Here is a 24292-nt window from a genome sequence, read left to right as displayed (position 1 = left end):
CAGTAAGTACACCCGCCCCCACAGTTTTGCAATTTGCAAAGTGCTGTGGTTTATGTATACGACCATTAGGTAATAAGACATTATGCTGGATGTTCATATATTGGCAAATTGAACAGCTTCAACATGTAAATGTGCAAAATATTTTACATGGGTCACATATAAACTGTGGACCAATGGGTCTTTCAGAAAAGTGATTGCTGGAGTAACTGGTATATGTGCATTCATATTTGGTTCTATACGTAAGAGGTGCCAGAACTTCTCAATCATTTTTCTAAAGCCCTGTACACACAGTCGGACATGCCAACAACAAAATCCATCAGATTTTTTCCGACGGATTTTGTGCCAAACTTGTCTTGCATACACACGGTCGGACAAAGTTGTCGGAAAATCCGATCGTTCAGAATGAGGTGACGTCAAACACGTACGTTGGGACTATAAATGGGCCAGTAGCCAATAGCTGTGGTCTCTTAATTTATTCTGAGCATGGGTGGCACTTTGTCCGTCGGAATTGTCTACACACAATCGGAATTTAAATGATTGGATTCTGTTGTCAGAAAATTTTAGATCCTGCTCTCAAACTTTGTGTGTCAAAAATCCAGATAGAAAAAGTTTGATGGAGCCCACATATGATCGGATTTTCCGACAGCACAATCCGATAGCACAGGGCATAATAGCTTTGTGTTGCTTATTATATTTAGTATTAATACGACTTGTGTGCGATTCGCCTGTTTTTTTCTCAGAAAATAGAAGATCCTGTTTCAAATGACCATTGGCATGTTTGAATGCCCTTCTTCAGGCAAGTCTGTGAGTATCCTCTCGCGAGGAGTCTTTGTCTTAACTCCCCACTTCCTGAAAAAAGGAATCCTGACTGGAACAGTTACGTTTAATTCTCGGGTATTGATTGTATGGTATCAACAGTATAAGGGACTGTGGATGTGAGCTTGTGGCGTGTAAGATTGTATTGCCCGCAGTGGGCTTCTGATACATTGCACTAGAGAGGCACCCATTATGATTTTTAGTGATTGAGACATCCAAAAAATTCAATTCAATTCATGCTAAATTGCAGATTGAAATTATTTCGATTTATCTGTGATATGCATTCATTCAGTTTGGCTACTGAGCCTTCCCATAACATAAATATGTCATCTATATAATGGAACCATGCTGTTGTACAGCTTGTAAGGGGCATCATCTCTTCATCGGCTAGAAATGACTGTAAAAATCGTAGACATGTGCACAATGAAAAAATGTGTTTTGTTTAGTTTAGTTTCAATTCATTAATCTGTTTATTTCAATTTCACAATTTGTTTTGTTTATTCATATTCAAATTGATTCAAATTTTTTGGCATTTGAATAGTTTTTGAATTCAAATAGTTTTTGAATCAATTTTCAATAGTTTTCAAATTAGAATAGTTTTCCATTTTTCAAAGAGAATAAAGTAGAATAGAAAATAAAGGAATAGAATAGAAAAAATATATTAAAATAGAAAAGTATGTAACAGATAATAAAATAATAGAATATAATGGAATATAAACAAATAGAATAGATTGAAATAAAAAAGTAATATAATAAAATGGAAAGAATATAACCCTCTTCTGAAATTTGAATAGTAAATAATAGAATACAAAAGAATATAATTAAAAAACAATAGAATAAAATAGAAATAATATAACCATTTCCCCAAATTCATATAGAATCAATTTGAATAAAGAATATAAAGAATATAACCATCTTCCTAATCTTATCTATTATTTTCTATTCTAATTTGAAATTTGAATTGATTCTATTTTAATTTTGGGAAAGGGTTATATTCTTTCTATTGTATTGCATTGTATTCTATTATGTATTGAATTCTATTCTCTTTCTAATTGTTTATTCTGTTCCTTTCTAAAACTAAGAAAAAGAAATATCCCCTAGTGGTTTTTTTTAGCAGCATATATTACCTGTAAGAGCTAATGTACATACACAGTAGAAATGACTACTGAAATACAGCGGATGGTTTGTAGTACAAATATTTATTAATAAAAAAAGAGGATTAAATAGATGACACAATGGTCAAGGATTGAACTCCACTTGGTGAATAAAATGTATAATTGTACATATATGGACAGAGATTGATTACATCGTATGAACCCTTATATATCTGTATACACAGTAAAAAATAGATAATGATAGCCCTTTACGCGTTTCGACCCTCTCAGGGGTCTTCTTCAGAAGGTTTATCTATTATAAAAGAGAAGACAAACATAAATATATATCCATACACTGTACATTATGGTGTACTAGAAATAACCTGCTGTAAGCAGAGTATATATCTAATATAATAATATTATATAGTTACCAGTTAATATACATCACAGGTAATACCTATATGATCCACAGTGGAAATCCTCTTTAGAAGACATGGGTAATCTCAACCACTTCTCTCATATCCTTCATAGATGTGCCGAGACTCATATAGCTGGTATTAATCGCTGTGCCCTACCATCGAGGGAGGGAAGGGAAACGGAGTCCAAAAACGGGATGGCTTGCGAGGGATCACAGCCCTAATTCCACCTCCAGTGTGTTAGATGGAGGGGAGTATAGACGTAGGCAGCCAAGGGTCAAAGGAGACACCCTGCAGTGGGATAAAGTATAAATATAAAATATAAAAAAATATATATGTAAGATACGCTGGTTAGGTACTGTCCACTCTATATATAAAGGAGAGGGCTCCACCCGGATAGTGTGTAAGAAAAAGGGGTACTCAGAGACTTATACGTTGGTGCTCAAAATATATGGATCATATTGGGAATGAGTGTAAGATAGAATGGGAGGATAATTTAAAAGCATGCTCCCAACAAATGATGGCTATTCTCATCAGGGAATATAATAGACAAATAGTACTTCTTGATATTGAGATTAACAATATGGAAATCGCCCTCAAACCTTTTGCGCATAATGCATGCTTTTTGGACTTACGGACCAAACTATGCGATGGTCTGTCGACCTATAACCGTGACATTTTACGCAAAAAAGAAACAAAGTTTTGGAGGGATAAATCGATCTTCTCCGAAGGTCGTGCCTACAAATGGAATACAAATGTATCTATCCAGAAAGGCAGCACAATAAAATATACTCATACTAAGGAAATGGATGCGTTGCAATCTAATAATGCACCCATTGGCCACTCCAAACCCACTACATCTAACACAGGACGAAGAAAACCAAAGAGGAACCATAATAGAGATTCACCTGAACAAGAAAAAAAGAAACGCAACACTGGTGGTGAAACCCAAGCAAAATCTGACAACAAACAGGCCTTTACACCTAATCCCAGTGTGATAAGGACATCGAACGAATCACCAAATGGGTATGATAACAGATTGGTCACCCGGGATGTTACAAATTCAACACATCCCGTGGGTGACCTAAGTACTGTAGAACACTCACCTGAGACAAGATATAACACTTTAAATGTCACGCGGGGACCTCCCCTTCCCCCAAACAACAGGGGAATGGGCAATTTGGACGCCTTTGTCACCCGGATTCTACCGAATCCATGAGTGTAATTAATCTGTCGTCCCACGTAATGTCCCCAGTAGAAGTAAACGTACTTTCACGAGGTTTGACTTTTTGTCCACAGGAGGATTTTGATAACTTTAAGGTGACCACCGATATTCAACTCTTCGCACGCAGACTCCTTTTGAAGAGTCTGCATGCGAAGGATAGTGTAGATACAGAGGATTACGAGGGACCCAAATTAGGCATGAGGGAACTCAGGGCCCTACGGGACCTAACATTGTTATATGAAGAAAATAATACTTTAGATCTGATAGATCTAATAGATTTGGAATCTCTTTTGGAAAATACCACTGATCCAGTTAAATTCAACTCGTCCCTAAAAAAACCTTCAGGTTCCTTCCCTCCATTAAGTTTAAACCCTTGTATTGAGATTTTTGTTAAACAAGTGTTGAGGGACATTTCCAAACTTCGTCGTAAGAAATCATATCCCAAGAACCTAAGCAGCGAAGAATATAAAGCCATCCAATCGCTATGGAATAATGTCAATATCACCATTAAACCCTCCGACAAGGGGGGGAATGTGGTATTGATGGATAATGCCGACTATGTCAGTATGTGCCAGGCTATTCTGGACAATACTGACTGGTATAGGATTATTCCAACTAGGTTAATACTATCTTACCAACAAACAATTCCATGAGCTGATAGATACAGCTTTGGAAAGGGGTAGCATCACTAGAGACCAACACCTATTCATCAATACAAAATTTCCCATTGAGGCTACTTTCTATTGCCTCCCAAAAATCCATAAAAATCTATCCCATCCACCCGGCAGACCCATCGTTTCGGGAAGGGGGGGGGTTGACTGAAAACTACAGCAAACTGATTGATTCCTTTTTGCAACCCCTTGTGGTGGAGATGCCGTCTTTTATCAAGGACACTATATATCTGCTACAGACCCTTGACAATGTGACTCTACCGACTAATGCTCTGTTGGTAGCAATCGACGTAGAAGCGCTCTACAGTTCGATACCACATACCAAGGGTATAACAGCCATACGAAACATATTACAACATAGGGGAATATATGACCAGGCATTGAGTGACTTCATAATTCGGGGCCTGGAGTATATCTTATACCACAACTATTTTGTATTCAATAACTCCCACTACCTCCAGATACAGGGCGTGGCCATGGGCACATGTTGTGCCCCGGCCTACGCCAATCTGTATCTGGGGGAGTGGGAGGAATCTCTCCTATGTGACGGGGACCTCGTCGATCTCACACGCCATATTCGTCTATGGCGGTGTTATATCGACGACGTCCTCATCATATGGGAGGGGACGAAGGATCAGCTACTCAAATTCTTGTCTCATATCAATTTGAATAAGTACAACTTAAAATTCACGATGTCATATGATCATCACCTGATCACATTCTTGGATATACAAATTGGGCGTTCCTCTACTAACCAAATTTTCACCACACTGTACCGAAAAAGTACCGCAGGGAATACTGTACTCCATGCAGACAGTTTTCATCCAACGAACCTAAAATGGTCTATTCCCTATGGACAATACCTGCGGTTACGCAGGAATTGTTCTAATGATGCCTTGTTTAGGGGAGAAGCTGCCCAATTACAAACGAGACTCCTAGCGCGTGGATACAGTCGATCATGTTTGCGCAAGGCATACAACAGGACGCTAGCACAATCTCGCGGTAGCCTGTTGCTCCCTAAGGGAACGAGGGGTGATTCTGGTTCTCAGACAACCAGGATCATCCTTTGGTTTTCCAGACAACATGCCACGATCCACAACATCATCCAGAAACACTGGCCCATTTTAAAGGATGACCAAAAAATTGGGAAACTTGTCTCCAAACATCCTTCAATTACATATAGACGTGCCACTTCTTTCCATGATAAATTGGTACAAAGTGAATACAGAGATGAAGCAAAACGAGCGGGACACTGTTCAGTCCTTGGCTCTTTCCCCTGTGGGCATTGCTCCTCCTGTAGATACATCAAATGAGACAAAATCTTTCGCCTTCCTAACGGTAGAACATTTCGCCCATCTCACTTTGTTAACTGTCAGACACGGGGGGTCGTATATTTCATGGAGTGCGAATGTGGGGCATACTACGTGGGAAAAACGAAATTAGAACTGCACAAAAGGATAGCAAAACATATCTATAATATGGAGATCGGTAACTACCATCTACCCCTCGGACGGCATGTGGTCACTGTACACAATTACAAGATGCCTAATATCTCCTTCGTTGCACTCGATCGTATACATATCCCGAATCGAGGAGGAGATTGGAATAAGTTCCTTCTCCAATACGAACAGAGATGGATTTTTAGACTCAATGCTACCATCCCCCCAGGTTTGAATGAATCTCATTCGCACAATTCCTGAAGGGATTCATTTCAGGTAAGACACAATAAAAGAATTTGTGTCTACCACATGTCCCCTTTTTTCTCCAAAATAAAATAAAATAAAATAAAAATAAAAATAAATAAAATAAAATAAAAGATTTAAAATATTGAAATGTTTAAGCTTTATCCTTTGCTGCTTTTTGTTTCGTATTTTGCTCTAAATTTCCTCTGTATTCCTTAAGAGTGTACATATGACTCATTACACATATATGTGTGGCTCTTTCATCGATCATTTATTAAGTTATATCTCTTCTTCTTTTTATATAAAAATATAGCACTCCTATAAGATTGTACTACCTAATAACCAGTTTGTCATGTTCATCAATACACCGTTAAGCAGATGTTTTTCTCATGTATACTCAGATTACCTGTAATACATACCAATTATTAAGTGTTTTTCTCTTTATTTGATATATTTTTATTAAAAATGTTTTTATATATGACGACAGGATATCCGGACACATCTCTCTCTTCCTTCCCCTAGATGGTGCTATTGATGTACTTTTTCGTTGTCACTTATAGGGCGGACTCCTTCGGCATGGCTTCACGGCCAGAAGAGGGGATGGGCATATGCGTGCGCATGCCCCCCCCATGTTCCCAGGGGGTGAGCGGGGAGGTACCACCGCCTCCCTGGGATAACTTATCTGGCCGGCGGCATTCCGGGACAGCTTCGGACGCGGCGCCTCATTGCGCACGCGCAGTTTGCGCGTGCGACATGACGTGCCGACGTCACGCCGGTGCGACGAAGCTGCGTATCCTTCCGCCATTTTGGGAAGGTCACTTCCGGAACGCCGGGGGGACCACATCCGGTCAACCAATATGGCGACCAGAGCAAGTAGATGGACAGACGGGCGGGACCCACTGATGGGGATTATAATCGATTCAGCTGGGCAATCATTAGGTACAAGGTATTTATACCCCACCCTCATAGACAGGCAATCTATCCCGTTTTTTACAGGATATCAGTTGCATTGATTCCCTATGTGTCTAAGGGTAAGTTACTGGCTCGCTTTCACTGGCACTTTAACCTTCAATCTCTAGTATATGTTCGCTCTAGCTCACTTGTTATCATTTCTATTTATTTGCAGACAAAAGTCCCTTATAGTTTATGATAATATAAGACTGTGCACGGCTCCTGAAAAGTAAACAAAAAAAAGGGGGGGTCTTGTAAAGCTTACAAGCCCTCATCTATTCATCCTACTTACACTACCCTTCTGGGTCTTTTCAACAAACGTGCACTCACTTGAAGATATATATAGGTAATATATACACAGCTTTACTTTCATACTCAGCATAGTCACTTTTGGTTTGTGCTTATTTTTGCATGTGGTGGATTGGGTTTTCTTTTCGTTTTTCTCTCACGTTTTCTGCGTTTGTTTCTCACTATGTAGCTATATCTATAGGATTTCTTCACCACTTGCTCACCATGCCTTTTCACTTTAATGCATCACATTGTACTGATCAGCACATACCCCTTTTGAGCACCAACGTATAAGTCTCTGAGTACCCCTTTTTCTTACACACTATCCGGGTGGAGCCCTCTCCTTTATATATAGAGTGGGCAGTACCTAACCAGCGTATCTTACATATATATTTTTTTATATTTTATATTTATACTTTATCCCACTGCAGGGTGTCTCCTTTGACCCTTGGCTGCCTACGTCTATACTCCCTTCCATCTAACACACTGGAGGTGGAATTAGGGCTGTGATCCCTCGCAAGCCATCCCGTTTTTGGACTCCGTTTCCCTTCCCTCCCTCGATGGTAGGGCACAGCGATTAATACCAGCTATATGAGTCTCGGCACATCTATGAAGGATATGAGAGAAGTGGTTGAGATTACCCGTGTCTTCTAAAGAGGATTTCCACTGTGGATCATATAGGTATTACCTGTGATGTATATTAACTGGTAACTATATAATATTATTATATTAGATATATACTCTGCTTACAGCAGGTTATTTCTAGTACACCATAATGTACAGTGTATGGATATATATATATTTATGTTTGTCTTCTCTTTTATAATAGATAAACCTTCTGAAGAAGACCCCTGAGAGGGTCGACACGCGTAAAGGGCTATCATTATCTATTTTTTACTGTGTATACAGATATATAAGGGTTCATACGATGTAATCAATCTCTGTCCATATATGTACAATTATACATTTTATTCACCAAGTGGAGTTCAATCCTTGACCATTGTGTCATCTATTTAACCCTCTTTTTGTATTAATAAATATTTGTACTACAAACCATCCGCTGTATTTCAGTAGTCATTTCTACTGTGTATGTACATTAGCTCTTACAGGTAATATATAATATATAATATTATATATATATATATATATATATATATATATATATATATAATATATGCTGCTAAAAAAAACCACTAGGGGATATTTCTTTTTCTTTGTTTTTTATACATACTAGGGGTGATCAGCGCCCTCTGACCCTTTAGTGGGGTGTTACTGCTCTTTCTTATTCTGTTCCTTTCTATTCAAATTTGAATTTATTATAATAAAATTTGGGAAGATGGTATATTCTTTCTATTCTATTCTATTGTTTTTATTATACTATTCTGTTATTTTCTATTCTATTCTAACATATTCTTGGCCGGTGGGCGACGACGGCAGCGCTTATGTGATGGCATGGCTGCAAATTTAAAGGGACGTACATGTATGCCCATTTGCCTGTCCGTGCCATTCTGCTGACGTACATTGGCGTGCGCCGGTCGGGAACTGGTTAAAGCAGTGTCACAGTGACTTAATCAGGGTAACGTGGTTGCATAGCATAATTTCTATAAAACTCTATACCATACTTCAGTAAACTGTACAAAACACAGTTTCTTGTGATTATCCTCACAAACATCATCCCAATCAGTGAATACCAGAGTAGCTATGGTAACACAGGTGAACAGCTGAGGGGGTTCCCAAGCCCATGGACAAAGGGCTACACCAGTGGAACTGGAGTACTTTGGTAGAAATCAGGGAAAGCCTACCTACAGTAGCTGGATGCTATTAGGCTTATGTCTGGCTGTCTGCACACAGGTTCTGACAGTGGAGGACCTATCACCTGGCTGCAGATGACTAGCCCAGCTATCTCTGCCTCTCTGAGCTGCTGGAGGAGGGAAGCACTTTTATTAGCACTATAAACATTAATGTGAAATCTACAATTCCGGAATATCTCGTAATTTAGGTATTGTGTGTAAAAAAGATCCGGTAACACTATGCCACTGTACTAATTTCCCAGATTTCTATTTGCCATTAACAGCAAATACTTTATTAAAAACACCTTTTAACTTTTTAAACAAATCAGAGGTCTCAGTTGCATACAGTATGTTTGCAGACATACAGTACGTAGATGCTATTCATCACTAACAAATTATCTATGTAAAGTGTATTTTCATTGTCAGGAAGAGTTGCCCTTAGAAAATTTGTGTGAGTACATTACTTTTACAAAAAATTTCCAATATCCTCCCGAATGGAAAATGCATATTGGAGGAGCCTACTATACCTCCAATGGGAGACTCTGCAGTATTTATTGTCCCTGACAGGGATAATTGTTGGCTTTTCATACAGAGATGGATACTTTTTACATGCAGCATGGAAAGTTGACCATTATTATAATTGTGGGCACTTATATTGCAGTAGCTTCCATATCATATACGTATGGTGGAATAATTTCTACGTATATACTGCAAAAGATATTTCATAGACTCGTTTGGTTGACTTTCTGTTGAAGATTTGGTGGTTCTGGTGCATACCCATTGGATACTGCATGCTTGTTGGCTTTTAATATACCAGCAACTTTTTTGCCTATCCAGTCTCTCAAAGAAACAGATTTGAATCTGGGAAAAGCATCCAGAATGGGGGTTTGCACCCCCAGGTATACCTCTCATTGTTGTTCCACCTATTACCTTCTCCTGTGGATCAATTATTGCATGTTCCATCTATGTGTACAACTGTACACTTTGGTAAGCTGTCTGGAAGTGTGATTCCACCTCTTACTCAGATGAAGCTGATTTATTTATGTTTGGGATCAATTTTACACTATCACTTTTAAAGAATATACAAGAAAAAGATATGATTTTGTATATTTGAAGTTGGTGCCTTAAATGTCCACTTGGCAGATTTTGAATTTTTGGTGCATATAAATACTTTAAATAGGATGTCTAGAAAAGCCCAGGCTCTTGTCCATAGTGTCATGAAGACCAGTTCTTTCATACAGAACTGATACTTGGGTATTCCCAAAACAATACAAAGGATAGATTGGTCACTCTGAGCAGAAAGTCCTCTAATTAATTATTGGTGCAGTTTTTAAAGAAGGGTGGTACAACAAACCAATAATGAGATTATTTGTTTGGTCACTTAAGCCCTTGTTCGCGTTGACTGCGGCTGTCAAACTGCACAACTTTATCTGAAATTGCATGATTTCAAAGCTGCATATCAGTGTGGCTTTGAGTATGACTTTGAAGACATCTGCATCTTCTACATCTGCATCTTCTACGTCTTTATTCACATATAACTCTATACAAGATTAGGAGGTAATTTCAGAAACCTTGGAAGTAGACACTCTTCTCTGTCTGCTTCCTAAACTATTCAAACTCTCAAGGCATCTTATTAATAAACATGGGCATGCCAGGGATTCTAATTGGTGGCTGTGAGAAACTGTTAAATACTGACAGCAGGTTTTCTGTGTATGGTAGAGACATGTAGGGACCTTAGATGTGTCTTCAAGTATCACAAGCAGGTATATGCCAGGATCAACAAATTACTGTGAAAAGGGAGTGAGGTGGACTGCTGTGTCTGGGTTATTGATGATTCTGATGTAGGCTTTTCTCCCTGTATGTATCTCAAGGTTCAATTTCCAGATTCACCTGAGGTGTACCCTCAAAGCCCAACCATGGGACATGACCAACCTCTTTTTACCCCCCCCCCCCCCCCATTATTGCTACCCTGTTTAAATAGCCGCTGGTATGATGGTTAACAACTTGTTAAAATGCACATTTTACTGACCTAAAGCCTTGGTCACATGGCAACCCTTCTCTCTTCTTCTGTGTACTTCCTAAGGTCCTTCTTCAGTTGTGCATATCACCTTCTGCATAACGTGGACACCTCCTATGCTGGAGGAGACACTCATGAGGGTACCAGTACCCAAGAAGATAATTAGCAGGGAAAATGGCTGGTGCCCAGGGCAGGAAACTAGCTTGACTCAGAGGAAACTGTGACATTGATTGATTACATTGCAGAATGGCTTATGAAGAAGGGGTTTGAAATTAAGACAGAGGAGTAAGGTAATTGATGCATGATGCACTATTTCACATTTGTCCGAAGTTGGACTTTAAGTATGCTTGAGCAGGCAGAACCTGTCCTTTAAGTGAATCATTAAGACCCTTCCTATAAGTTTTTACTAACATCCCACTGTGGGCTGTAGGATTCATGGCTAGTCTACACAAATATTTTCAGAGCCACCCAGTAGGAAAGCATAAAGCATATCAGTAAACAAGGAATCCACATAATAGGTGCCAAGATTAAAATGAAAATCACTCACTGGGTTTCTGCAGTTACTAAGTTTAAATTCTCATGTTGGGCTACAGTGTCAAATTATAAAACCAAGTATAAAGGAACAGATTTCTTAATGTCACTATTACTACACTACTAAAATTACACTAATCCACTTTCACATTCTTACCATCTGCGTGAGAGTGAAACCATTATCTAGAAAAGGATCTTCTTGATTAATAATAGTTCATCAGCATCTCTTGCTGGCAACAAAGCTTGTACCATGCTATTACAGAAGGTATTTTTGAGGAATGTAATATATCTTTTAAGATGAAATAGCAATACAGTTGTCAGCTTGTTAAATTACAACTTTAACAGTAAGAAAACAGTAATATCCACGATGTCTTGATTTAGTGTGCTTTCTAAGGTGTGAGTGCCAGGCAGAACACCGTCAGGAATACAAGTCCCTGGAGCTGGAAAGCACAACTCATACTTGTTTTTATTACTCTGGGGACCACAGCTTTCCACAATATGTTGCTGCTTGGTTGTTCTGGTTCTGAGAACAAATAATAATTGTGAAGTGAGTCTCATGTAACAAAATATTGAATTCTAATGAAACATTCCATCCAGTGTGTTCTTTGACCTTTGACTCTTTTTTTTAGGTGCGTTGAAGCTTCAGGATAAGTTTCAAATTACCGAGAGATTGTTGTAATCTCCATTTTTTTCCAAGCGTCTAGCTTTCTAGTCTCATTTATTTCCCCAGACACCTTAACTGCTAAATGTCAACACAAGAAGGATACACACAGAGAAGAAATAACTTAAAATTTCAGCATGTAATCGTTTTGTTAAAATTGTGTTATATGGTTAGATTCTAAGCTTTTTACTCACTGTTGTATTTTATGCTCAGTGTAAGTTTATTCCTGGTACCAGCTAAACATTTAATCAGCTATTCTATACTTATTGAATATCTTTGTGTTTTATATATATATATATATATATATATATATATATATATATATATATATATATATATATATATATAGAGAGAGAGAGAGAGAGAGAGAGAGAGAGAGAGAGAGAGAGAGAGAGATATATATATATATATATATAGAGAGATATAGATAGATAGATAAATATAGCTATCTATCTATATCTATATATCTATATCTATATCTATATCTATTTATATATATATATAGTATATATACAGTGTCTCACAAAAGTGAGTACACCGTCACATTTTTGTAAATATTTTATTATACCTTTCCATGTGCCAACAAGCAAAGGAATGACACTTTGCTCCAATGTAAAGTAGTGTACAGCTTGTAAAACATTGTCAATTTTCTGCCCCCCCCCCCCCCCCACCAAAATAACTCATCACACAGCCATTAATGTCTAAACTGCTGGCAACATAAGTGACTACACCCCTAAGTGAAAATGTCCAAACTGGGTCCAATTAGCCATTTTCCCTCCCCGGTGTCATGTGACTCGTTAGTGTTACAAGGTCTTAGGTGTGAATGGGGAGCAGCTGTGTTACATTTTTATCACTCTCACTCAATCATACTGGTCACTGAATGTTCAACATGGCACCTCATAACAAATAATTCTCTGCGGATCTGAAAAAAAGAATTGTTGCTCTACATAAACGTGGCCTAGGCTATAAGAAGATTTCCAAGACCCTGAAACTGAGCTGCAGCATGGTGGCCAAGACCATACATCGGTTTACCAGGACAGGTTCCACTCAGAACAGGTCTCGCCATGCTCAGCGTCATATGCAGAGGTTGTCTTTGGGAAATAGACATATGAGTGCTGCCAGCATTGCTGCAGAGGTTGAAGGGGTGGGGGGTCAGCCTTTCAGTGCACAGACCATAACATCCAACACTGTATCAAATTGGTCTGCATGGCTGTTGTCCCAGATATAAAGATGATACACAAGAAAGCCTGCAAACAGTTTGCTGAAGACAAGAAGACTAAGGACATGGATTACTGGAACCATGTCCTGTGGTCTAATGAGACCAAGATTAATGTATTTGGTTCAGATGGTGTCAAGCATGTGTGGCAGCAACCAGGTGAGGGTTAAAGAGACAAGTGTGTCTTGCCTATAGTCAAGCATGGTGGTGTGAGTATGATTTTCTGGGGCTACATGATTGCTGCCGACACTGGGGGCTACAGTTCATTGAGGGAACCATGAATGCCAACATGTATTGTGATGTACTGAAGCCAGACATGATCCCCTCCCTTCAGAGACTGGGCCGCAGGACAGTATTTCAACATGATAATGACCCCAAACACACCTCCAAGACAACCACTGCCTTGCTAAAGAAGATAAGGGTAAAGGTGATGGACTGGCCAAGCATGTCTTCACACCTAAACCCTATTGAGCGTCTGTGGGGCATGCTCAAATGGAAAGTGGAGGAGTGCAAGGTCTCTAACATCCACCAGGTCCATGATGTCGTCATGGAGGAGTGGAAGAGGATTCCAGTGGCAACCTGTGAAGCACTGGTGAACTCCATGCTTCAAAGGGTTAAGGCAGTGCTGGAAAATAATGGCGGCCATACAAAATATTGACACTTTGGGCCCAATTTGGATATTTTCACTTCAGGGGTGTACTCACTTTTGTTGCTAGCGGTTTAGACATTAATGGCTGTGTGTTGCATTATTTTAAGGGGACAGCAAATTTACACTGTTATACAAGTTGTACACTCACCACTTTACATTGTAGCAAAGTGTAATTTCTTCAGTGTTGTCACATGAAAAGATATAATAAAATATTTACAAAAATGTGAGGGGTGTACTCACTTTTGTGAGATACTGTATATATTGTGAGAGTGAGAGCCCCAGTCTTGGTGAAAAGGGATGGACACAAAACTCTCAAAGAGGCAGTTTGAGAAGATCCAGCAGAAGATTTGTGAGCAAAGAAATCTATGCTTTAAGTTTTCTCTGGATTTTGTCTGGACTGGGGTTGGAAACTTGAAGACTTCAAAGAGCATTGGCAGGGATGGAGTCTTCAGTCTTGTGTCTGGGCTTTCCAGAAGTTCTGCAGGTTGTGGCAGTGCACACACCCATTATAAAGCAAAGCTGAGCATAGCTCAGAGAAGGTGGGAAAGGAGTTGATGCTGGAGCAGTTGCTGCAGCCAGGAGGGAGGTGTGCTACTATTAGGGATGAGCCGAACACCCCCCGGTTCGGTTCGCACAAAATATTCCTTTAACCACTTGCCGACCGCCGCACGACGATGTACGTCCTATTTTTGAAGAGGGATATCTCGGTAACGGCAGCAGCTGCTGCCACAACCGAGATGTCCATTTCTTCAGGCGGCGGTCGGCTGTACGATAACGGTGGTCTCCGTGGCGGATTCGCCGCGAGATCACCGCTATCGGCGGCGGGAGAGGTGCCACCCCCCCTCCCGCCGCCCTCCCTGCACCTTCCGCCGCTTACTGGAGCCGTCGGTAGCGGCGGAGGCGATCGGGTCCTTTCATCTGCTGGGCATAGAGACAAGTGAGGCTAAGATGGCCCCCACTCGTCTCTATACCATAGCAGGGCGGAAGCGACGTCAAAACGTCACTTCCGCCCATACCTCTTAAAGGTATATTTTTTTTAAATGTCAGATTTTCTTTTTTTTTTTTTTTTTTTTTTTTTTTTTTTTTTTGCATTTTAGCCCAAATATGAGATCTGAGGACTTTTTGACCCCAGATCTCGTATTTAAGAGGACCTGTCATGCTTTTTTCTATTACAAGGGATGTTTACATTCCTTGTAATAGGAATAAAAGTGATCTATTTTTTTTTTTTTCATATGAAAACGGTGGTCAAACCACACATGTGAGGTATCGCCGCGATCGGTAGAGCGAGAGCAATAATTCTAGCCTTAGACCTCCTCTGTTACGCAAAAAATGCAACCTGTAGAATTTTTAAAATGTCGCTTATGGAGATTTTTGAGGCTAAAAGTTTGACGCCATTCCACGAGCGGGCGCAATTTTGAAGCGTGACATGTTGGGTATCAATTTACTCAGCGTACCATTATCTTTCACAATATAAAACAAAATTGGGCTAATTTTACTAATGTCTTATTTTTTTATTCAAAAAAGTGAATTTTTTCCAAAAAAAGTGCGCTTGTAAGATCGCTGCGCAAATACGGTGTGAAAAAAAGTATTTCAATGACCGCCATTTTATTCTCTAGGGTGTTAGAAAAAAAAACAATATAAAATGTTTGGGGGTTCTAAGTAATTTTCTAGCAAAAAAAACGGTTTTAAACATGTAAACACCAAGTCTGAAAAAGAGGCCTGGTCCTTAAGTGGTTAAATATCGTGCCTGGGGGATGTCTGTAGTATGCCTGTGAAGTGCCACATGTTTCCCGTGTTTAGAACATTCCCTGCACAAAATGACATTTAACGGAAATAACGTCATTTAAAACTGCTTGCGGTTTTAATGTTATATCTGATTCCTGCAATATGGTTGAAAATCATTGAGAAAAATGGCATGGGTAGCCCTCCCTGCCCATTACCAGCCCCTTTGGGTCTTATAAGCATATTAAGGGGAACCCCGTACCCATATTAAAAAAAGGAGATACGTGTGGCCCCCAGGCCCTATATACTCAGAACAGCAGTATACAGGCAGTGCAAACAAGACAGGGACTGTGTAGGTTTGTTGTGTTAAGTTGAATCTGTTTGTAATTTTCAACTGGTACATTTTTAAAGTGTAGCTCCAGTCAAAAAAACTATTTTTAAGCTTTTTGGAAAACATAGGGAAGGGTTATCACCCCTGTATAATTTGTTTTGCCGCCTGTCTTTTTTCATCTCACTTGCTGTTGTCTCCTTTCGTTTGCAAGTAGGAGATGTTTGTAAGTTGGATGTTTGAAAGTAGGCTCTGCAGAAATGGCGGAACAAGTGTTGGTTTTGCCACAACATTGTAAGCCCTCAAAGTGACTCTTGGTGGGCGCTGGAGCGCCCTGCTGTGAACGATTATATCAAGAATTGTAATTACATGCCCTTGTTGAACAGGGGCAGAAAAATTGGGCCTTAGGCACTGGTGCTGGTGCCACGACACAGCAACCTTTCCCATATACTCTAGTTTTAGTGCAGGAATTAGCCCTGCTGCAAAGCATTGCATCAAAAATTGTAATTAAACTGATTACAAATTGACTGCAAGCTTTATTTAAAACGAGCAAGATAGTTAGCTATATAGATGGATATAGAGGTGTATAGTGGGTTCAGAGCACGCAGACAGCACGCACAATCCCCTACCGCTGACTGCAAACTCTATTTAAAACGAGCAAGATAGTTAGCTATATAGGTGGATATAGCGGTGTATACTGCGTTCAGAGCACGCAGACAGCACGCACAATCTCCTAACACTGACTGAAAGCTCTATTTAAAACGAGCAAGATAGTTAGCTACATAGGTGGATATATCAGTGTATACTGCGTTCAGAGCACGCAGACAGCACGCACAATCTCCTAACACTGACTGAAAGCTCTATTTAAAACAAGCAAGATAGTTAGCTATATAGGTGGATATAGCGGTGTATACTGCGTTCAGAGCACGCAGACAGCACGCACAATCTCCTAACACTGACTGAAAGCTCTATTTAAAACGAGCAAGATAGTTAGCTATATATGTGGATATAGCGGTGTATACTGCATTCAGAGCACGCAGACAGCACGCACAATCTCCTAACACTGACTGAAAGCTCTATTTAAAACAAGCAAGATAGTTAGCTATATAGGTGGATATAGCGGGGTATACTGCATTCAGAGCACGCAGACAGCACGCACAATCTCCTTATACTGACTGAAAGCTCTATTTAAAACGAGCAAGATAGTTAGCTATATAGGTGGATATAGCGGTGTATACTGGGTTCAGAGCACGCAGACAGCACGCACAATCTCCTAACACTGACTGCAAGCTCTATTATAAAAGATAGATATATCGCTAGCTATATAGGTGAATATAGTGGTGTATACTGCGGTCAGGGCACACAGACAACAACCACTACAGAAGAGCAAGAATGAAAAATCGGCCGATAACGATCGGTGTATACTGTGTTGAAGGTACACAGAACACCCACTAACTGCTACAGACGCCAACACACTACACAAGGCCGCCGTGCTTTTTTTTTTTTTTTTGCATTTTAGCCCAAATATGAGATCTGAGGACTTTTTGACCCCAGATCTCGTATTTAAGAGGACCTGTCATGCTTTTTTCTATTACAAGGGATGTTTACATTCCTTGTAATAGGAATAAAAGTGATCTATTTTTTTTTTTTTCATATGAAAACGGTGGTCAAACCACACATGTGAGGTATCGCCGCGATCGGTAGAGCGAGAGCAATAATTCTAGCCTTAGACCTCCTCTGTTACGCAAAAAATGCAACCTGTAGAATTTTTAAAATGTCGCTTATGGAGATTTTTGAGGCTAAAAGTTTGACGCCATTCCACGAGCGGGCGCAATTTTGAAGCGTGACATGTTGGGTATCAATTTACTCAGCGTACCATTATCTTTCACAATATAAAACAAAATTGGGCTAATTTTACTAATGTCTTATTTTTTTATTCAAAAAAGTGAATTTTTTCCAAAAAAAGTGCGCTTGTAAGATCGCTGCGCAAATACGGTGTGAAAAAAAGTATTTCAATGACCGCCATTTTATTCTCTAGGGTGTTAGAAAAAAAAACAATAAAAAATGTTTGGGGGTTCTAAGTAATTTTCTAGCAAAAAAAACGGTTTTAAACATGTAAACACCAAGTCTGAAAAAGAGGCCTGGTCCTTAAGTGGTTAAATATCGTGCCTGGGGGATGTCTGTAGTATGCCTGTGAAGTGCCACATGTTTCCCGTGTTTAGAACATTCCCTGCACAAAATGACATTTAACGGAAATAACGTCATTTAAAACTGCTTGCGGTTTTAATGTTATATCTGATTCCTGCAATATGGTTGAAAATCATTGAGAAAAATGGCATGGGTAGCCCTCCCTGCCCATTACCAGCCCCTTTGGGTCTTATAAGCATATTAAGGGGAACCCCGTACCCATATTAAAAAAAGGAGATACGTGTGGCCCCCAGGCCCTATATACTCAGAACAGCAGTATACAGGCAGTGCAAACAAGACAGGGACTGTGTAGGTTTGTTGTGTTAAGTTGAATCTGTTTGTAATTTTCAACTGGTACATTTTTAAAGTGTAGCTCCAGTCAAAAAAACTATTTTTAAGCTTTTTGGAAAACATAGGGAAGGGTTATCACCCCTGTATAATTTGTTTTGCCGCCTGTCTTTTTTCATCTCACTTGCTGTTGTCTCCTTTCGTTTGCAAGTAGGAGATGTTTGTAAGTTGGATGTTTGAAAGTAGGCTCTGCAGAAATGGCGGAACAAGTGTTGGTTTTGCCACAACATTGTAAGCCCTCAAAGTGACTCTTGGTGGGCGCTGGAGCGCCCTGCTGTGAACGATTATATCAAGAATTGTAATTACATGCCCTTGTTGAACAGGGGCAGAAAAATTGGGCCTTAGGCACTGGTGCTGGTGCCACGACACAGCAACCTTTCCCATATACTCTAGTTTTAGTGCAGGAATTAGCCCTGCTGCAAAGCATTGCATCAAAAATTGTAATTAAACTGATTACAAATTGACTGCAAGCTTTATTTAAAACGAGCAAGATAGTTAGCTATATAGATGGATATAGAGGTGTATAGTGGGTTCAGAGCACGCAGACAGCACGCACAATCCCCTACCGCTGACTGCAAACTCTATTTAAAACGAGCAAGATAGTTAGCTATATAGGTGGATATAGCGGTGTATACTGCGTTCAGAGCACGCAGACAGCACGCACAATCTCCTAACACTGACTGAAAGCTCTATTTAAAACGAGCAAGATAGTTAGCTACATAGGTGGATATATCAGTGTATACTGCGTTCAGAGCACGCAGACAGCACGCACAATCTCCTAACACTGACTGAAAGCTCTATTTAAAACAAGCAAGATAGTTAGCTATATAGGTGGATATAGCGGTGTATACTGCGTTCAGAGCACGCAGACAGCACGCACAATCTCCTAACACTGACTGAAAGCTCTATTTAAAACGAGCAAGATAGTTAGCTATATATGTGGATATAGCGGTGTATACTGCATTCAGAGCACGCAGACAGCACGCACAATCTCCTAACACTGACTGAAAGCTCTATTTAAAACAAGCAAGATAGTTAGCTATATAGGTGGATATAGCGGGGTATACTGCGTTCAGAGCACGCAGACAGCACGCACAATCTCCTTATACTGACTGAAAGCTCTATTTAAAACGAGCAAGATAGTTAGCTATATAGGTGGATATAGCGGTGTATACTGGGTTCAGAGCACGCAGACAGCACGCACAATCTCCTAACACTGACTGCAAGCTCTATTATAAAAGATAGATATATCGCTAGCTATATAGGTGAATATAGTGGTGTATACTGCGGTCAGGGCACACAGACAACAACCACTACAGAAGAGCAAGAATGAAAAATCGGCCGATAACGATCGGTGTATACTGTGTTGAAGGTACACAGAACACCCACTAACTGCTACAGACGCCAACACACTACACAAGGCCGCCGTGCTGGCGGCCTTATATAGTGTGGGGCGTGTACTACACAGCCTGAGCTATGATTGGCCCAGGCATCCTGCCTGTGGCCAATCATGGCTATCCTCGCTGCCGGCACTGTGATTGGCCAAGCATGTGGGGTCACAGTGCATGCTTGGCCAATCATGAGCCAGTAATGCACTGCGCCATCACAGTGCATTGTGGGCCGTGAGCGCCACACGAATTTGGCGTGAACGGCCCATAACGTTCGGAATTCGCTGAACGGGCGAACAGCCGATGTTCGAGTCGAACGTATGTTCGTCTCGAACACGAAGCTCTTTCCTAGCTACTATTTAAGAACCCAGGCAATACCCTTGAGATGGCACTCCATGTGGGAGAGGTTCCAGGTCAGTGGACTGAGAGAGTTGGGCCAGCTGAGAGAGTCGGGGAGACCATAGCTGAGACAACTGAAAGAGAGAGTCTTGGGTACCAGAGGGGGCCGTGAGTCTTGGAGGAGTGTGAAATCCTGGGGTGTCAGGAGAACCCCTTCCTAGAGGCCAGGAGCGGGCCTGCGCAGCTTTGTATGGCGACCAAGGCTGAGTGAGCCTGCCTTGAGAGCCATGTGGCTTGGCATTTTTGTTTTTCTTGTAATTTTTGGGAGAAGAACCCCTGTGTGGGCAACACGTGCATGTATGAACTTTCATTTTTGTTACTTTCAATAAAAGCTAGACATCCCCCAATATCACTATATATATATATATATATATATATATATATATATATATATATATATATATAGCTGTGCAATATTGTATATTATACAAATTTCAGAAATTAATGAAATAGGAATAATTATATGTCTCAACATTGTATTTAACTGTTTGCCTGGAGTTCAATTTTAATATCCTAATGGTTGTTTTTTTGCAGTTTATATCTGAGCTGTTGATGTATTAACAACTGACAGACATCCAAAGATTTTTGACCTTTTCAAAGGGATTGTGCTCTGGGTTTTATGAGAAAGTAACATGTTCAATGGGTTGAGGCAGATGTAGAGGCTAAGCCTTTTAAACTTACAAATCAAAGATGATTGCACATCCCACCAACTGTAAAATAGGTTGTTTTTTATTGCATTGTGCTTACCTTTTTTTCTTTGTTCGAATGATCATTGTCCACATTTAATATTTCACACAAAGCATTTATCCAATTTTTTTTATTGTAACCTTCTCTCTTTTCCACATAAGTGACCCATTCCCTTTAAAAGAGACCTCAAAAAATAACAATTAATTAAAGCCAAATTCAAGGCAAGAATTTTATTCTTGGAAACTCTATACTCTCCATATATACTATGGGCTATATTCTCTGAAATAATTTGGCACAGAGGTTTTGTAATAAAAATCAAAAGTTCTTTAAAGACAGCAAAGCCCATAGCAGTGTGCCACAGGATCTGATACAGAGATATAATACAAAGTTTCAGATCTCTTATAGATCCTTTATCAATCATATAATACTCAATGCTCAGAAAAGGACCTGGGAGGTATCTGAAATATTGCATCATCATCTGTGTAATGAAGCCTACTGTATTGCACACACTGGTATGAACACTGCTGCTTTTAACATGTTCTAATGAATTAAAAGATTTTCATTCAAAGACACTGGGGCTAGGTAGAAGATAATAAAGGCAAGAGGCATTTGTACTGTCAAATCTGATTTATCATCCAATTCATTTATATAACTTACAATTATAGCTGCAAACATTCTTGACCTGAATATCATGGTAATGGTGCTTGATCATTTGGGTGACTATGTAAAGAAAAGGCTAACAAAGTTCCCTATTTAATTCTTTCCTAGCAGCCTGCTGATTGGACAAGAAAGGAACATCAGTACATAAACGTAGTAGTCCATGGTTCCTTTTTTTCACAATGATAACAGTATTACACTAACACATGATTAATAGTGATGGCCGAACGGTTCGCCCGGCGGTCGTTTCGCGGCGAATTTCCGACTTTCGCCGTCCGCGGGTTCGAACGCCTTTTTCCGTCGTTCGCCCCGGCGGACTTACGTGTTTAATGTATACAAGAACTTTAACCTTTCGTGACACGTTTATCATGTGTTACAGGACAACCAATTGAGACATGACAGCTCATGGACACTTGGACATTCCCCCTAACCTATAAATACACCCGATCCGGTGGCCATTTTACATTCTTTCTTCTGTCACTGTAGGGAAAGGATCCTGTGTGGAGTAGGGACAGAGAAAACGCTAGCTATTTGGTACACAAAAGTTCTTTTCAGGACTGGTATAGGTGTTAGGTCAGCAGCCTGAGTTTCTTTTGTCAGTTTAGATAAAGGGACAGAGCGCTGTATGCTGCTATTTTAGGGACAGCTCAGCCAGATTAGTCTTTCTTCATCATCATCATCATCATCATCATTAGCTGTTACTATCAGGTCCACAAAAGAGCTGTTCCAGCTAATCGTTCCAGCCTACTCTTTTTTGCCAATTTGTATAGGGACAGGCAGGAAGCAGTGTGTCAGGCAGTGAGGATAATTTTAAAGACTTGCTGTTACTATTAGTTCCACAAAGGTTCTTTTCAGGACTGGTATCAGTGGTACGGTAATAGGCTTGTACACGTATAATATTCTTTCTTCCAAATATAGAAAGAATATTATACTTGACTGCTGCCCTTCTGCTGCAGTCTGCTAATCATTCACAACTCACTTGTTCCACAAAAGTTCTTATAAGGACTGGTAACTTGGTCTGTCTAGGGTGCTACGGTACATAGGCTTGGGTGCGGTACAGTCTGCTGTTCTGTAAGGACCGCTATCGGTCCACAATAGATAGGGTTGCCGTGCACTACTGCTGACCGCTGCCCTATACTGCAGCAGTCCTTCAGCGGTATAGGGACTGACGCACAGTCTGCTAAACACTAATACACAACCTGCTTGGTCCACAAAAGTTCTTATAAGGACTGGTAACTTGGTATAGGGTGCTACGGTACATAGGCCTGAGTGCGTTACAGTCTGCTGTTCTGTAAGGACCGCTATCGGTCCACAATACATAGGGTTGACGTGCACTACTGCTGACCGCTGCCCTATACTGCAGCAGTCCTTCAGCGGTATAGGGACTGACGCACAGTCTGCTAAACACTAACACACAACCTGCTTGGTCCACAAAAGTTCTTATAAGGACTGGTAACTTGGTATAGGGTGCTACGGTACATAGGCCTGAGTGCGTTACAGTCTGCTGTTCTGTAAGGACCGCTATCGGTCCACAATACATAGGGTTGCCGTGCACTACTGCTGACCGCTGCCCTATACTGCAGCAGTCCTTCATTGGTATAGGGACTGACGTACAGTCTGCTAATCACTAACACACAACCTGCTTGGTCCACAAAAGTTCTTATAAGGACTGGTAACTTGGTATAGGGTGCTACGGTACATAGGCCTGAGTGCGTTACAGTCTGCTGTTCTGTAAGGACCGCTATCGGTCCACAATACATAGGGTTGCCGTGCACTACTGCTGACCGCTGCCCTATACTGCAGCAGTCCTTCATTGGTATAGGGACTGACGTACAGTCTGCTAATCACTAACACACAACCTGCTTGGTCCACAAAAGTTTTTATAAGGACTGGTAACTTGGTATAGGGTGCTACGGTACATAGGCCTGAGTGCAGTACAGTCTGCTGTTCTGTAAGGACCGCTATCGGTCCACAATACATAGGGTTGACGTGCACTACTGCTGACCGCTGCCCTATACTGCAGCAGTCCTTCATTGGTATAGGGACTGACGTACAGTCTGCTAATCACTAACACACAACCTGCTTGGTCCACAAAAGTTCTTATAAGGACTGGTAACTTGGTATAGGGTGCTACGGTACATAGGCCTGAGTGCGTTACAGTCTGCTGTTCTGTAAGGACCGCTATCGGTCCACAATACATAGGGTTGCCGTGCACTACTGCTGACCGCTGCCCTATACTGCAGCAGTCCTTCAGCGGTATAGGGACTGACGCACAGTCTGCTAAACACTAACACACAACCTGCTTGGTCCACAAAAGTTCTTATAAGGACTGGTAACTTGGTATAGGGTGCTACGGTACATAGGCCTGAGTGCAGTACAGTCTGCTGTTCTGTAAGGACCGCTATCGGTCCACAATACATAGGGTTGCCGTGCACTACTGCTGACCGCTGCCCTATACTGCAGCAGTCCTTCATTGGTATAGGGACTGACGTACAGTCTGCTAATCACTAACACACAACCTGCTTGGTCCACAAAAGTTCTTATAAGGACTGGTAACTTGGTATAGGGT

This window comes from Lithobates pipiens, unplaced genomic scaffold (genome assembly GCF_037356315.1).
Source record: "Lithobates pipiens isolate NorthernLeopardFrog02 unplaced genomic scaffold, aLitPip1_a1.2 Scaffold_8, whole genome shotgun sequence".
Lineage (NCBI taxonomy): Eukaryota > Metazoa > Chordata > Amphibia > Anura > Ranidae > Lithobates > Lithobates pipiens.
The sequence above is the reverse complement of the archived record's forward strand: the minus strand, read 5'-3'. Positions refer to the sequence as shown.